At 41.2% G+C, this 14,708-nt stretch overlaps 1 protein-coding gene and 1 non-coding gene across 11 annotated transcripts in view; both read left to right on the top strand.

Moving 5' to 3' along the window:
* Dclk1 (doublecortin-like kinase 1) overlaps positions 1 to 14,708 on the top strand; it is a 296,766-nt gene that overhangs the window by 49,454 nt on the left and 232,604 nt on the right. The gene's annotated exons all lie outside the window — the stretch shown is intronic.
* Positions 13,561 to 13,667, top strand: Gm25132. The gene has a single exon (XR_003954723.1). It is a non-coding gene; the product is annotated as a U6 spliceosomal RNA (small nuclear RNA).

Consider the following 14,708-nt stretch of genomic DNA (forward strand, 5'->3'; position numbering starts at 1 on the left):
GGGTAGGAGGGGCACTAGCTGCTCTTCCAGAGGACCTCTGAAGCACCCACAGGCTCATGGCGTGTCTGACAACTGTCAGTTCTAAGGGACCTGAGACCTCATCTGAGTTCCACAGGCCAGGCACACATGTGGTGCACATACATACTTGCAAGCCTTTATACACATAAAAATAAATCTTAAAATCAGATTAAAAAAAAAAAAAAAACAACAACAACAGCAGCAACAACAACCAAGAGTTTAGTTTGGAAACTGTAAAAGCTACATTTTAGTGTTCTCCTACTTCCCCAAAGCCGAGTTAAACTTATTTAGAGACCCAATACTCAAACTGTCTTCATTGTGGCTTTGTGTAAAGAGTTTAGGATTGATTTATATGACCTCTTGTTTAGAACTTGGCACCAAGTCACTGTGGCCGGCCAAGCTACGCACAGCACAGGGGTATTTCAACTAGACAGAGAAATTTATCATGGCTTCCCTGGGTGCAGTCAGCCAGATCATTTACTGCCGGGAAAGTAAGAACAGAATGCTCTTACAGGCTTAGCATATTTGGCTATTTTATAGCCATATATATATATTTTTTTAATAATCAGAGTATAGAATTCTGATTTTTCCCCCCCAGAGGTAGCGGGGTGTGTGTGTGTGTGTGTGTGTGTGTGTGTGTGTGTGTGTTTTATAGACTGTTCATTAACTTTGTTTTATTCTATCAACATATTTTTCTCAATACTTATCCTTCCCTCACTTTAAGAACATACATTTTGTTTCATTTTTCTTTGTTTTATTCAAAACAGGACCTTGCTACTTAGCCCTGGCTAGCCAGGAACTCACTATGCAGCCCAAATTTGCCTTCAACCTTAGATTCTGTATCCAGAGTGCTAAGATTATAGGCAAACACCTCAAATCTGCCATGAAATCACACACACTTTTATGTAGGTATGTTTCCTGCTTTATTTTTTTTTCCTTTCCCTACTTTACAAACTGTTAACTTTCCCTTTCCATGTAGAATACAGCCCGTTATACCAAAGAGAATTCTCAGGCTATAGCACAAAGCAATCTTTTCTTCTCTGGAAAGCCTGGAAATCCTGTCATTGACGTTGGTGCTTTCAGGAGGGGTAGCAGAGAATTTTCCATGCCTATCATCTTTAGGACAGAGGGATGCAGCTCTGGAACCCTACTGGGGAAAACAGCCTCAGCAGCCTGGTTTGCTCTAGGACTGTCCGCAGGAAGGGCAGCTGCAGCTTGGTACAAAAGCTGCCATCCTCCCATCATCCTTGTGCAGCATCATGCTTTCATCAGCCTGCTGTCAGCAGATGCCTTCCGACTCTGTGATGATGGAAGACGCGTGTAGCTTGTTTACTTAGCATGATGAATTCTTATAAACGCTCTGGGCGTATCAGAATTAAGTCAAGGTGTGTGCTGCTGCTGGCCTCAATGTCCGGACAGTGTACCTAATTTCTAATTGTGATGAGACCCGTTTGGGGAAGTGATGCCATTTAAGTGTTTCACAACCCAGGGACAGTTTTCCCAGTGACTCACCAGGTGGGTGTGCATATTTGGTGTCATCTATTCTTTATTTATAATACAGTGAAATTACTATTTTTTTTTCATTTTCCAGTATAATTTCAGTGAGTGGGCTGTTTAGAGTTTGGGAACATTTTTAAACGTGTCATATTTTTAAATGAGTCTTGACAGTGTCAAATTGTCATGAATTTTAGAGATGGCTTTTAGAAGCTAAGAGCCTTTTTCCCAAATATTTCTTCCTTTTCTAACTTCCTCTTCTCCTACACAGGAAGTAACACTGTTTTGTGAGTCACTGCATCAGCAGCCAGCGGTTCTTCTTTGTTTCCCATTAGATTGCTGTTGTTGTTGATGCTGCTGCTGCTGCTGATGATGATGGTTGGCTCAGTGCTCAGGATTATGCACATCACCTTGTGCATGGTACGCACTCAGCCACATCTGCAGCCCTTGGTTTGGACATACGTCCTCACTGTCTAGCTCAGTGGGCCTTGAGCATGGCTATGTAACCCACGATGCCCTCAAACATGTGATGTTTCAGTTTCATCCGGGATGCTATACTTGGCTGTTTCTCCACCCTGGTTATGAGACCTAATCCATGTGGCGCTCTGACTTCTCTGGAGCTGAGAGGTGTCAGTATTGAGTGACAGGACATTTATGGTTACTAGTTCATTCACTGTATGTACTTCCTTCTGGCAATTAGCTCTGTGGTACTGTGTTCAGTGATGCCTAATCTTCGTTTTCAAAGTAATAGATGAATCATTTTTTCCCCATTGGTTAGATCCAGTGAATGCCTTCACCAGTTACTCAGAGCAAGCACACGCTAAATGAATAGATTCATCAAATACTAAAAATTCTTGCCAAGGTCTTGTCTTTCTACTTAGCTTATTAGCGACTTTTCTGTTGCTATGATAAGACACTATGACCAAGACAACTCATAAAGGAGTTTATTTGAGCTTCTGGTTTCAGAAGGATGAGTCCATGGTGCGCATGAGAAGCAGGGCAGTGAGCAGAGGTTACGCTTGGCTGTGGGAGGGGGAGACTGAGGACTCATCTCACTGCAGGCACAAAGCAGAGGTAATTGGAAGTGGGCTGACACTTTAAACACTCCAAGGCCATCCCCCATGATGTACTTCCTGAAGTGAGGCTCCATGGGCTAAACCTCCCTGAGCTGAGTGGTGCCACCGACGGAGGGCCAAATGTTCAAAGCATGTGCCTTTGTGGGGCATTTCTCGTTCAACTCGACACAGCTGGGCTTATCAGACTTTTATTACTCCCTGTCTTAACGGATTATTACAGATTAATTATATGTGCCAAATGCCCAAACCCACCCTGAAGAACTTGTTTTAAAATGAAATAATAGTTTCAATAGGTTGAAGAAGCACTTTCTGGAAATTCTTTATAACTTCTCATAAGTAGTTTATCCTTGCAAAACTACTATTGCCTTCATTTTAGATGCCCAGCTGTGTGCAAAGAACTTTATGCACACTCATGAGTAGGCTATTTAAAGCCACATGAGGATAAATTCCTAAGTAGTCACTCTAAAAGAAATGACATTATCACTCGACAAGATGTTGGTTGTATGCAGCTCCTTCTGTCTTTTACTCAAAAGGGATGACAATCATCCTAAGGGACAAAGAAATAAGCTCTGCTACCCTGGGCCCTCCTCTCATTAGAAGGGGCATTCTGGCAGAATAAGTCACTGTGAATAGCAACTACCCCGTCCTCGTCCTCAGTCTTCTTGCTGTCCTCCAAAATCACTGACTTGCACCACCCTCATCAGACTCTCCCTGTTATTGAGAATTATGTGCAAAGCTTTTTTCTTTGTATTTTGAAAATTATAAATCTAGCTGAAGCTATGATGTAACACCGCAATGTCCTTGTGAGACGTGAAATCATTGAGAAGGAAAACAGTGTCAAATCCCTCTGGGTTGACAGCTTCTTCCCTTTCTACTCCTTGTGGTATCCCTGCGACCCTGGGAAGCACTAGAAGTACATCTTGAGAAGCGGCCATCTAGAATGTTCCAAGGTCTCTAAAATTCAGCTCCAATGGCACCTTGTAATATGCGTCTGATGCTAGAGGAGCTGTTCAAAAGTTATTGAGCATTAATAATTATTATCATAGCTCAGATGATGAAAATCATGATCAGTATCAAAACCATTTCATTTTAGCAGACACGGGGTACTGTACTAGCTCCAGGAAAATCCAGTGAAATAGACACGGCCCTGTTTTCTTCTTACAAACACACAGCCAGAGGACATTGGAAGCAGTCATTGAGCACAAGGGCAGCAAGGCCTTATGCGATCGGTGACCACCTGAAGAAATGACTCATGTATTTTGTAGGAAACAGTTAGGGCAGGATTGTTGACATCTTGACATTAGGAGACCCTCAGTGGCTAAACATATTTTCAGGTAGGAATATCGAACTGAAATTTTAGCTTCCATATTAGACTTTCATTTAAGGTAGATGAAGTCTAGTCTGGAAAAAGTTTCTACATCTTTATTTGTGGTCAGTTCTCTTTGTTTTTAAATTTACATCACAAGCAACTGCTTTTATTGTTAATCACTACCAACAGTGTTCTCATACCTATTATGTGGGCATATTTCTATGTGAGGCAGGCACTGTACATAGTTATATTTAACTCACAAAGATGCAGATAGAGCAGAGCACCCGCTGCTTCTTAGGCTAGTGAACCACTCACATTGGTCAGAGAAGCCTCATTTGGCAGTGGGCAGTGATTGATGCAGACTCAGCTGATCAAAGAACTGACAGTGAGTGACTTGAGTGCTTCCCCATCACTGGGCATCTTTCCCTCTCCCTTTGCAGCTTAGGGAACACTGCAGAAAAGATTATGGTTAGGCTGGGAAAGTTAGGTGACAGGGAGGAGTGTAGAGAACTGCTTTCTAGATGCGACATAGCTGCTGCAGTCATAGACACAGGACATCTGTGACCACTGGTGTACGACACACACAAGGAGAGGGTAGAGAATGGGGAGAGACCAACTCAGAGAAGGAGGTCATCGGGAGAGACAGGGGGAGGAAGATCATGAAGTGGATATATCAAAGTTCACTGTATACAAGTATGAAATGGTCAAAAGTTGAAAAGTCAATAGAACACTTTCTGCACCAGAGTACTATAACCTCCATTTTAAGAAGCACTCAACAGGTTTAAATTTGACGGGGAATATTGAATGGAAAATAAGACTCAAAAGAAGCTGTGGTGCGCAGACCCCAGGCTTATTTCTCTCCAGCACACAGGACTTCCTCATGCTTCTTTCTTCTTTATAGTGCGCCCCACTTGGCTTATGTTTGGATGAGAAACTTGATTGATCTGTTCTGTTGAGTGGGGACTGAGCTGTTAAATAAATGAGCAGCGATTTCTTGGATTTTAGGTTTGGTCATAGATTGGTAACAAAGAGAACAAGCTGTTACCCCCTCACTCCACATTCCAGGGGATCCCAAGCAACATCTCTTTAACTGTAGGAAGGACAGGGGAGAAGGGAACTATTCAGAGTCACCTGAATCTGTCTATGCGGCTCTTCCTTGGTGACATTTATATAAATCTGAAATCCTGGGTTTTTCAGAGTTGTGCATAATGTTTCTAAAACCTCAAATCCACTGTGTAAGTAAATTCAGATGATCACATTTAAGAGTGACATTTAAAAATGACAGGAGCTCAACTGAAGAGTTCAGATGAATCTCAAGGAAGGTTCAACAGAATTATACCTGGCAGAAATGTTCCACATGTTGACAGCATCCCCAGAAGCCTAATTAACAGTCTGAAGAATAGGCTTTTGAGCTTTGAAAGGGTTGTGGTGACCCAAGTAGTACTTATGTTATGAAAGATGACACGTTGATGGTGGATATTGAAATTTATTGTGCTGTGACTTAGTGCCAGGAAACCTTCAGCTGCCAGTAACTTCTAAGGACATAGAACATTAAGAGTTTGGCTGTTTCAGAGTGTTGATGCGTTGGGCTCTCTGTCAGGAAACTGAGCCAAGCTACATTCACACCCCTCACTTGCTCCTGTCCGATAGTCTTCAGACTGAAAACTCTGTCTTCAACCTTCCTTTCACCTGAGAATTGTCTTTATTGTTGCATGACCTGGCATATACTTTTGGGATTATTGGTGAATCACTCAGTGGGCAGTAGGTAAAACAGAAGAATCTAAATGGAAAACTGTAGACAATTGGAAAGTGTTTGTCAGCTGTTTTAGTATTCTCTCAACCATCAGGAGTGAAGCCATCTATGCTCTGTGAACAAGCCCATATCAAGTCTCCCCGTCTCAGAGAAGAGATTTTATATGTCCCCCAGGAGGCTTCTTACCTTTCTGTATTACGACATAAAGGCACGTTAGCAGGCTGGTGCCTTTCTTGAATGTGCTGGTGCCGATTTCCAGAAGAGAACATAGGACTGGCTTCAGAGTGGGAAGAAATCCCAGATCTCCCTTTTAAAGTCAACAGGATGGGGCCAAGCTGCTGTTCTGAAGTCATGGTTCCTCTTTGTTGGTTTCTGACTTATGAGTCTCATCTGACATCATCCATGCTAACTCCTCCCCAAACACTACATCATTGTCACTGCGCCTTTGCCACTGCCTGCACTTTCTCATTCTCTTCTCATAAGACTGTGGGCTCGCCATAATCTGAGATAAAACTACAGTCAGTGTTGTGTGCTTCTTCCCTGTGTAAACTTGGGTAGACACAAGGCGTTCCTAAAGAGTTGTTTTATCCATCAGAGCAGGCAATGACTGCTCCCAGGTGTTGACTGTGGGCCACTGCTGCAGATCTTGCAGCTGTTCAGTGCTGGAGTTGAGGATCATAGGACAAATACTCCATGTATTTCTTCTCTGTGTCCTTGCTGTGGCCACACCCACATAGTACTTTGATAGGCATTTTATCTACACTAGTTTAGATTACCATTTTTTCTTAAAATTATTGGTATGATTTAATTAAATTTATTTATTTTATAGAATGTGTATGAGTATTCTCTCTTCTCTCTCTTCTCTCTGTCTCTCTTTGTCTCTCTCTCTGTCTCTGTCTCTGTCTCTGTCTCTCTCTCTCTCTCTCTCTCTCTCTCTCTCTGTGCATGCGCGTGCACACATACATGCACCACATGAATGCCTGGTGCCTGCAGAGATCAGAAGAAGGCATCAGATCCTCTGAAACTAGAGCTATGTACAGTTGTGAGACATCCTGTGGGTCCTGGAAATGAACCTAGATCCTCTACAAGACTAACAAATGTTTTAACCTCCTAGCCTCTCTCCTGCCCCTGCAATCTATTTTCTAACCAGGGATAATTTAAGTATCGCATTAGTAGCTATTTGTTGGTTATTTTACTGATGGAGATATTATATTTTAGTAGAAAATTTAATATGGAAGTTCTTAAAAATCTATGCTACTGCACACACACATACACACACACACACTACACACATTGTACACATATGCGTACACATACTATACACACATGTACCACATTACACACACATACTATACTGACATGCAAATCAAGGATAATGATTACACATTGGTCAGATAAATATAATAATGTATGTCATGTCTAGGTTTCATCTGAATTATTCACCCAAGGAGGATTGAATGATTGATTTTCTAATCATAAGGCATAGACAACAGGAACAGTATCCTTCCAGCCATTATCCCATGGAAATGAGAAATGGTGTGTAAAAGGGAAGACAGTCATCCTGGTTAGCTCTAATCAAGTAACCTGATAGAGAGTCAATCATGAATGGTCGAATGAGCTATTGATTAGTAGGCATTTATTGCTCTAATAAGATGGGATTTGATCACAAAACATGTTTGCATTTAGATACTGCATGTAAATTGAGTATTGAAATCTCATTTATAGAAATAATTTTTTAAATTACCCTCTTTACTATAGAAGATATAACATACTAATGTGGACATTTTGTCAGGCTACACTTTGGAAAAGAATACATTGGTTAGGATAATGTAACCATTATTAATGAAAGCATTTCTGTTATTCTGACTGGTTGGGGTTCGTGCATTGACCCTCCATTTTTGGTGTCTGGGATTATATTAAATCTGTTAGAACCACCACACACTCCTGTTGTCCGGGTACTCCTTAGGGAAGAGTAAGGTTGTTGCCCTAAAGGGCTGGGGGTAAGTAAGGATATTGTTGCCCATAATACCAACTGATGTTAACAATAGGAGGGAGATTGGTATGGAGAACTTCCTGACTGACTGACTGATTGATTGATTGATTGATTGATTACTTGCTTTGTCGATTAACTGTAATTTACAAAGACAAAGTAATACAAAAAATTGCAACTATACCAACTTTCTGATTTGATCATATTTCACATGTATGTCTGGGTCTGAGGGCTCTTATAACTCCTAGCAGTGACTCCAAAACAATGTATTTTATCTTTGAAGATTTGAAAGATATGTTTCTGTTTAAACATATATACATGTTTGCATATACATCTACATGCACATACTTAATAAGCTTTGATGTCTAAGCTTTGTGCCTTCTTATGTTTTAATGTTTTGTGCTTTAAATTTTTCTGTAATAAATAAGAACTATTTTAAACTAGAAATAAGATGCTCTGACCAATTTCAACCCAGAGGTATCTTGGAAGTTCTGAAGAAAATAGATGTTTTAATAGACAGGCAGTTAATATGATGGATTAATGTAATCTGTGTTTATGGAAATGTGGCACCTGAATTATTCCAGCAAATGTAAGTAGAAGAGACAAAGCCACACACCATGACACCATCACTATCCAGGAAGTCCTGTAAAGTCAGTGTTGGGAAAGCACTGGAACTTTCCAACCTCTAATATCCCCAAGTTCCCCAAAACAAAGTTTGCCCTAAAGTCTGTTTTTTCTTTTTTAAAACCTACACATTGAATTCACACCTTAGTGTATGAAAGGACAGGACCTGGATGATCAGGGACAACTCATGTGGGATGGTTCATTTCTCCATTTGGTTTGTCACTGAGATCAGAGCCTGGCATGCCACCAGAGGTGAAGACGGGTGAGAGCTGCAGGAGAGCACTGAGTCAATGCAGATGCTGTTCTCAAAGCCAAGGAAAACTTTCAAAGTATCTCAAAGCCATCAGGCTTGCTAGGTCAGAAACCAAGGCAGTATTTTTCCATTTGCGCACTACCTACTCCAGCTGGGCCCCTCCTCTTGAGTGTACTGCCCCTGGCCATCACAGAGTTGAACACACTGCCCCCAGCCCTCCAGCCTCAGACACTTTTATGCCTTTCTACTAAAGTGGCCAGTTTTGAGAATTTGACTCATTCACCTGTGCTCCCCTCTTTGTTCTTCCGAAACTGTGTGGCTTTCTTCTTTATTGCCGTGTGCATAGGAATGCATATGTGGCCATCAAAATCCCACTGCTGTAGCTGTCAATTTCTGACTCATGTCTCCATGCCTGCTACTTATAGATGTGGGCAAGCGCTCTACTAGACAAATGTTTTCTATGCTTCTACTTCCTCATCTCTTGCACACAGAATGGTTCCTCCCCTCTGCTGTTTTTCAGCATGGACCTCTTTGAGAAGTCTCACTTGCCCATGCTGTCTCAGAGTATCCATGCTACTCTGTCTGTTTAACATGCTTTAAGCATTTATGATCATTTGACATCCAATTTGCCGATATTCTATTGATGAATGTTGGAGATTCCCTTGAAAGCATATTGTAGTCACTGTTCTGTTGCTGTGAATAGATACCTTGACCAAGGCATCTCTTATAAAAGAAAGCAATTAACTGTGGCCTTACTTACAATGTCAGAGATTAGTCCCTTAGTCCATTATCATCATGGCAGGGAACATGGTGGCACACAGGCATACATGGTGCTGTAGCAGTAGTTTTACACCCTGTTCCATAGGAAGAGGAGGGAGAGGGGGAAGTAAGCAGGGAAGGAGAAAGAGGGAGAGGGACAGAGACAAAGACAGACAGACAGAGACAGACAGACAGACACACAGGGACAGAGGGATAGGAACAGAGAAGGATACAGGAAGAGAGACAGAGACTTGGCCTTGCATGGGCTTTTGAAACCTCAAAGCCCACCTCCAGTGACACACTTCCTTCAACAAGGTCATTACCTCTTTATCCTTCTAATCTTTTCAAAGAGTTCCACTCCGTGGTGACTAAGCATTCAAATATACGAGCCTATGGGATCCATCCTTATTCAAACCACCATGAGATTGGATCTTCATTCTTGAGCTCCAATATTCAGAAAGGAGAATTGTATCCCAGATTCTTGAAGAACTCTTGGGCACATGAGGGGTATATTTTCTATAAGTTGTCTGAATAAATAAATGCAATCTATAAGACCGTGTGTCAAATGCCTGTCCACAAAGTGTGAGATGTCCTTCTCTCTACCACCGTTTTCACATCCCAAGTCTCTGTAATCCTTTAATATTATGAAACAATATTCTGCTTAAAATCTATCACTTGTTTCCCACTGTCCCCATGTCCCACGTGCACCCTTTTCGGCATAGCGTTCTATTACCCACAGGAAGAAGATTGTCTGGTTTTTGTCTCACTTTACAACATAATGACTTACATTAGAATAGCTCCATAGATTCAGGCCAAGGACATGGGTCTCCTGGGTCACACAAAGAATGTTCTTATGCACAGCTCAGGAAGCAGCATTTAGGATTACACCATTTCTTCTCACCAGGACCATGGGGATGATGAGAAGAAGCCCATGGGAACCTGAGCTTCCAAGGGGGTGATGTTATCACGAAAAATTCTACCTCAATCTTAAAAAGGGTCCACTACCTTGACCCTTCAAAGAGTGTATTTATTATCCTAAAAGGAAACAAACGCTCTCTGCATTCCAAAAAAGCATTACCCTTGTATTCTAAAGCTGTTTGCTTCACATATATGCTTAAAAGAAAGAGAGGATAAGAACTGTCCATAAAGCAATCCCACTAAAATCAGGGACTAGACAAGGCTGTCCACTCTCACCCTACCTATTCAACATTGTACTTGAAGTCCTAGCCAGAGCAATTAGACAACAAAAGGAGATCAAGGGGATACAAATTGGAAAGGAAGAAGTCAAAATATCACTTTCTGCAGATGATATGATAGTATATATAAGTGACCCTAAAAATTCCACCAGAGAACTCCTAAGCCTGATAAACAGCTTCAATGAAGTAGCTGGATATAAAATTAACTCACACAAGTCAATGGCCTTTCTGTATACAAAGGATAAACAGGCTGAGAAAGAAATTAGGGAAACAACACCCTTCTCAATAGTCACAAATAATATAAAATACCTTGGCGTGACTCTAACTAAGGAAGTGAAAGATCTGTATGATAAGAACTTCAAGTCTCTAAAGAAAGAAATTAAAGAAGATCTCAGAAGATGGAAAGATCTCCCATGCTCATGGATTGGCAGGATCAACATTGTAAAAATGGCTATCTTGCCAAAAGCAATCTACAGATTCAATGCAATCCCCATCAAAATTCCAACTCAATTCTTCAACGAATTAGAAAGGGCAATCGGCAGATTCATCTGGAATAACAAAAAACCGAGGATAGCAAAAACTCTTCTCAAGGATAAAAGAACCTCTGGTGGAATCACCATGCCGGACCTAAAACTGTACTACAGAGCAATTGTGATCAAAACTGCATGGTACTGGTATAGTGACAGACAAGTAGACCAATGGAACAGAATTGAAGACCCAGAGATGAACCCACACACCTATGGTCACTTGATCTTTGACAAGGGAGCTAAAACCATCCAGTGGAAAAAAGACAGCATTTTCAACAAGTGGTGCTGGCACAACTGGCGGTTATCATGTAGAAGAATGTGAATTGATCCATTCCTATCTCCTTGTACTAAGGTCAAATCTAAGTGGATTAAGGAACTCCACATAAAACCAGAGACACTGAAACTTATAGAGGAGAAAGTAGGGAAAAGCCTCGAAGATATGGGTACAGGGGAAAAATTCCTGAATAGAACAGCAATGGCTTGTGCTGTAAGATCAAGAATCGATAAATGGGACCTCATAAAATTGCAAAGCTTCTGCAAAGCAAAAGACACCGTCAATAAGACAAAAAGGCCACCAACAGTTTGGGAAAGGATCTTTACCTATCCCAAATCGGATAGGGGACTAATATCCAATATATATAAAGAACTCAAGAAGGTGGACTCCAGAAAATCAAATAACCCCATTAAAAAATGGGGCTCAGAGCTGAACAAAGAATTCTCACCTGAGGAATACCAAATGGCAGAGAAACACCTGAAAAAATGTTCAACATCCTTAATCATCAGGGAAATGCAAATCAAAACAACACTGAGATTCCACTTCACTCCAGTCAGAATGGCTAAGATCAAAAACTCAGGTGACAGCAGATGTTGGCAAGGATGTGGAGAAAGGGGAACACTCCTCCATTGTTGGTGGGATTGCAAGCTTGTACAACCACTCTGGAAATCAGTCTGGCGGTTCCTCAGAAAATTGGGCATAGTACTACCGGAGGATCCCGCAATACCTCTCCTGGGCATATATCCAGAAGATGTCCCAACCGGTAAGAAGAACACATGCTCCACTATGTTCATAGCAGCCTTGTTTATAATAGCCAGAAGCTGGAAAGAACCCAGATGTCCCTCAACAGAGGAATGGATACAGAAAATGTGGTACATTTACACAATGGAATACTACTCAGCTATTTAAAAAAATGAATTTATGAAATTCCTAGGCAAATGGATGGACCTGGAGGGTTACATCCTGAGTGAAGTAACCCAATCACAAAGGAACTCGCACAATATGTACTCACTGATAAGCGGATAATAGCCCAGAAACTTAGGATACCCAAGATATAAGATACAACTTGCCAAACGCATGAAATTCAAGAAGAACGAAGACCAAAGTGTGGACACTTTACCCTTTCTTAGAAATGGGAACAAAACACCCATAGAAGGAGTTACAGAGACAACATTTGGAGCTGTGACGAAAGGATGGACCATCCAGTGACTGCCATATGCAGGGATCCATCCCATAATCAGCTTCCAAATGCTGACACCATTGCATACAGTAGCAAGATTTCACTGAAAGGACCCAGTTATAGCTCTCTCTTGTGAGACTATGCCGGGGCCTAGCAAACACAGAAGTGGATGATCACAGTCAGCTATTGGATGGGTCACACAGCCCCTAATGGAGGAGCTAGAGAAATTACCCAAGGAGCTATAGGGAACTGCAACCCTATAGGTGGAACAACAATATGAACTAACCAGTACCGGGAGCTCTTGTCTTTAGCTGCATATGTATCAAAAGATGGCCTAGTCGGCCATCACTGCAAAGAGAGGCCCATTGGACTTGCAAACTTTATATGCCCCAGTACAGGGGAACGCCAGGGCCAAAAAGGGGGAGTGGGTGGGATTGGGGGTGGGTATGGGGGACCTTTGGGATAGCATTGAAAATGTAAATGAGGAAAATACCTAACTTAAAAAAAAAAAAAAAAGAACTGTCCATAGTCATACAGAAGTGTCAAATGCCATTCGGCTCAACTTTTCTATTATTATAATCTGTGATTAATTGCATCCTCTACTACAAAAGCTTTAGCATTGCCTGGTTAACTTTTTATTCCATAGCTTGTTCCTTTTAAGTTTACCTGTCTGCCTCTTACTCTAAGATCTCCCAAGTGAAACCCAAGTTTAGCTTCAAGTGCCACCTCTCCCCACAAATATCTGTATGTCCTGCTTTTCACTTTCTTAAGGGCAGACTTTCCTTGTCAGAGAGACCTTTCTATTCCTAAAATAGGACCCTAACCTCTTCCAGTAGCACTTTCCTTTTCCCAAAATTGCCCTGTGATAAGTATGTATGTATGTATGTATGTATGTATGTATGTATGTATATTGTCTAATATATATATATATATATGTATGTATATATATATACATATATGATAGATAATCCTATCTATCTTCTATTTACCAATCATTTAAGAGAGCTGTCTGTCTGTCTTATCCTGTCCTGTCCTGTCTGTCTGTCTGCCATCTTCTAGCTACCTCTCATTTGTCTTTCCAATTAAGACTTTCGAAAATAAAAACTGGTGCTTGCTTCGGCAGCACATATACTAAAATTGGAATGATACAAAGAAGATGAGCATGGCCCCTGTGCAAGGATGACACACAAATTCGTGAAGCGTTCCATATTAAGGAAAACAAAAAAACAAAAACAAACAAACAAAAAAACAAACAAAAAAACTGGATGTTAATAGCCCGCTAATCAGGCTTCCAAATATCACCTGGCACACATCTCTTGAGTTCACTCTGTGTATTAATCTGTATTTTGCTTTTTCCACGGCTAGTTTCAGGTCTGGAAAGTGGAAAGTGATTTTTGCCATCTGCTGAAACTTCATTGTATCCCGCTGTTCACCTGTGGTGACAATTCTGTCCAGCTTTCATTCTAGCTGTGGCTGTCTCCCCTCAGTAGACTGCAAGCTTCCTGAGATCTGAGCCTGTCTGCTATTCCTGCAGCTGCTTGGTGCCTCCCACCATTCCTGTGCTACAGTGGCCCTTGTTAAAATTGTATTGCATTTCACTGTAAATGAATAGACCAGACACCCTGAACTATGGATTCCTTTTGATATTTACTTAGCTATGCATTTTGGGCAACTGGAATGCATTCTCTAACCAACTTTGGAGGAAGCAGCTGATATCAATTGTTATAAAATGAGGGAGACATACTTTAGCTGAGGGAAAGGAAAAACAACTAGATTTTATGAATGCAATGAGTGCCTGAATGGCATCAAGCTCCAGATCCCCAGAGAAACTGTGTGAGCACCAGTCAGGAGTTGGTGAAATGCAGACTCCGGTGCAAAATGCATGGGGAGAGTTCCCCCACATCCAGAGAATAGCAATGTTTTATTCTAAGGGACAATTAAACATTCAGGCATTGTTTTTTTTCCCCTATGATATAGCTTTGGGTCTCTTTCTGAACAAATGCAATGTTTTTTGTTTATTTGGTTGTTTCTTTTTTTTTTCTTTTTTCTTTTTTCTTTTTTTTTTATTAGATTTTTTTTTTCATTTCAAATGCTATCCCGAAAGTTCACTGATTAGTTCATATTGTTGTTCCACCTATAGGGTTGCAGACCCCTTCAGCTCCTTGGGTGCTTTCTCTAGCTTCTCCATTGGGGGCCCTGTGTTCCATCCTATAGATGACTGTGAGCATCCACTTCTGTATTTGCCAGGCACTGGC

This window comes from Mus musculus, chromosome 3, assembly GCF_000001635.26.
Source record: "Mus musculus strain C57BL/6J chromosome 3, GRCm38.p6 C57BL/6J".
NCBI lineage: Eukaryota > Metazoa > Chordata > Mammalia > Rodentia > Muridae > Mus > Mus musculus.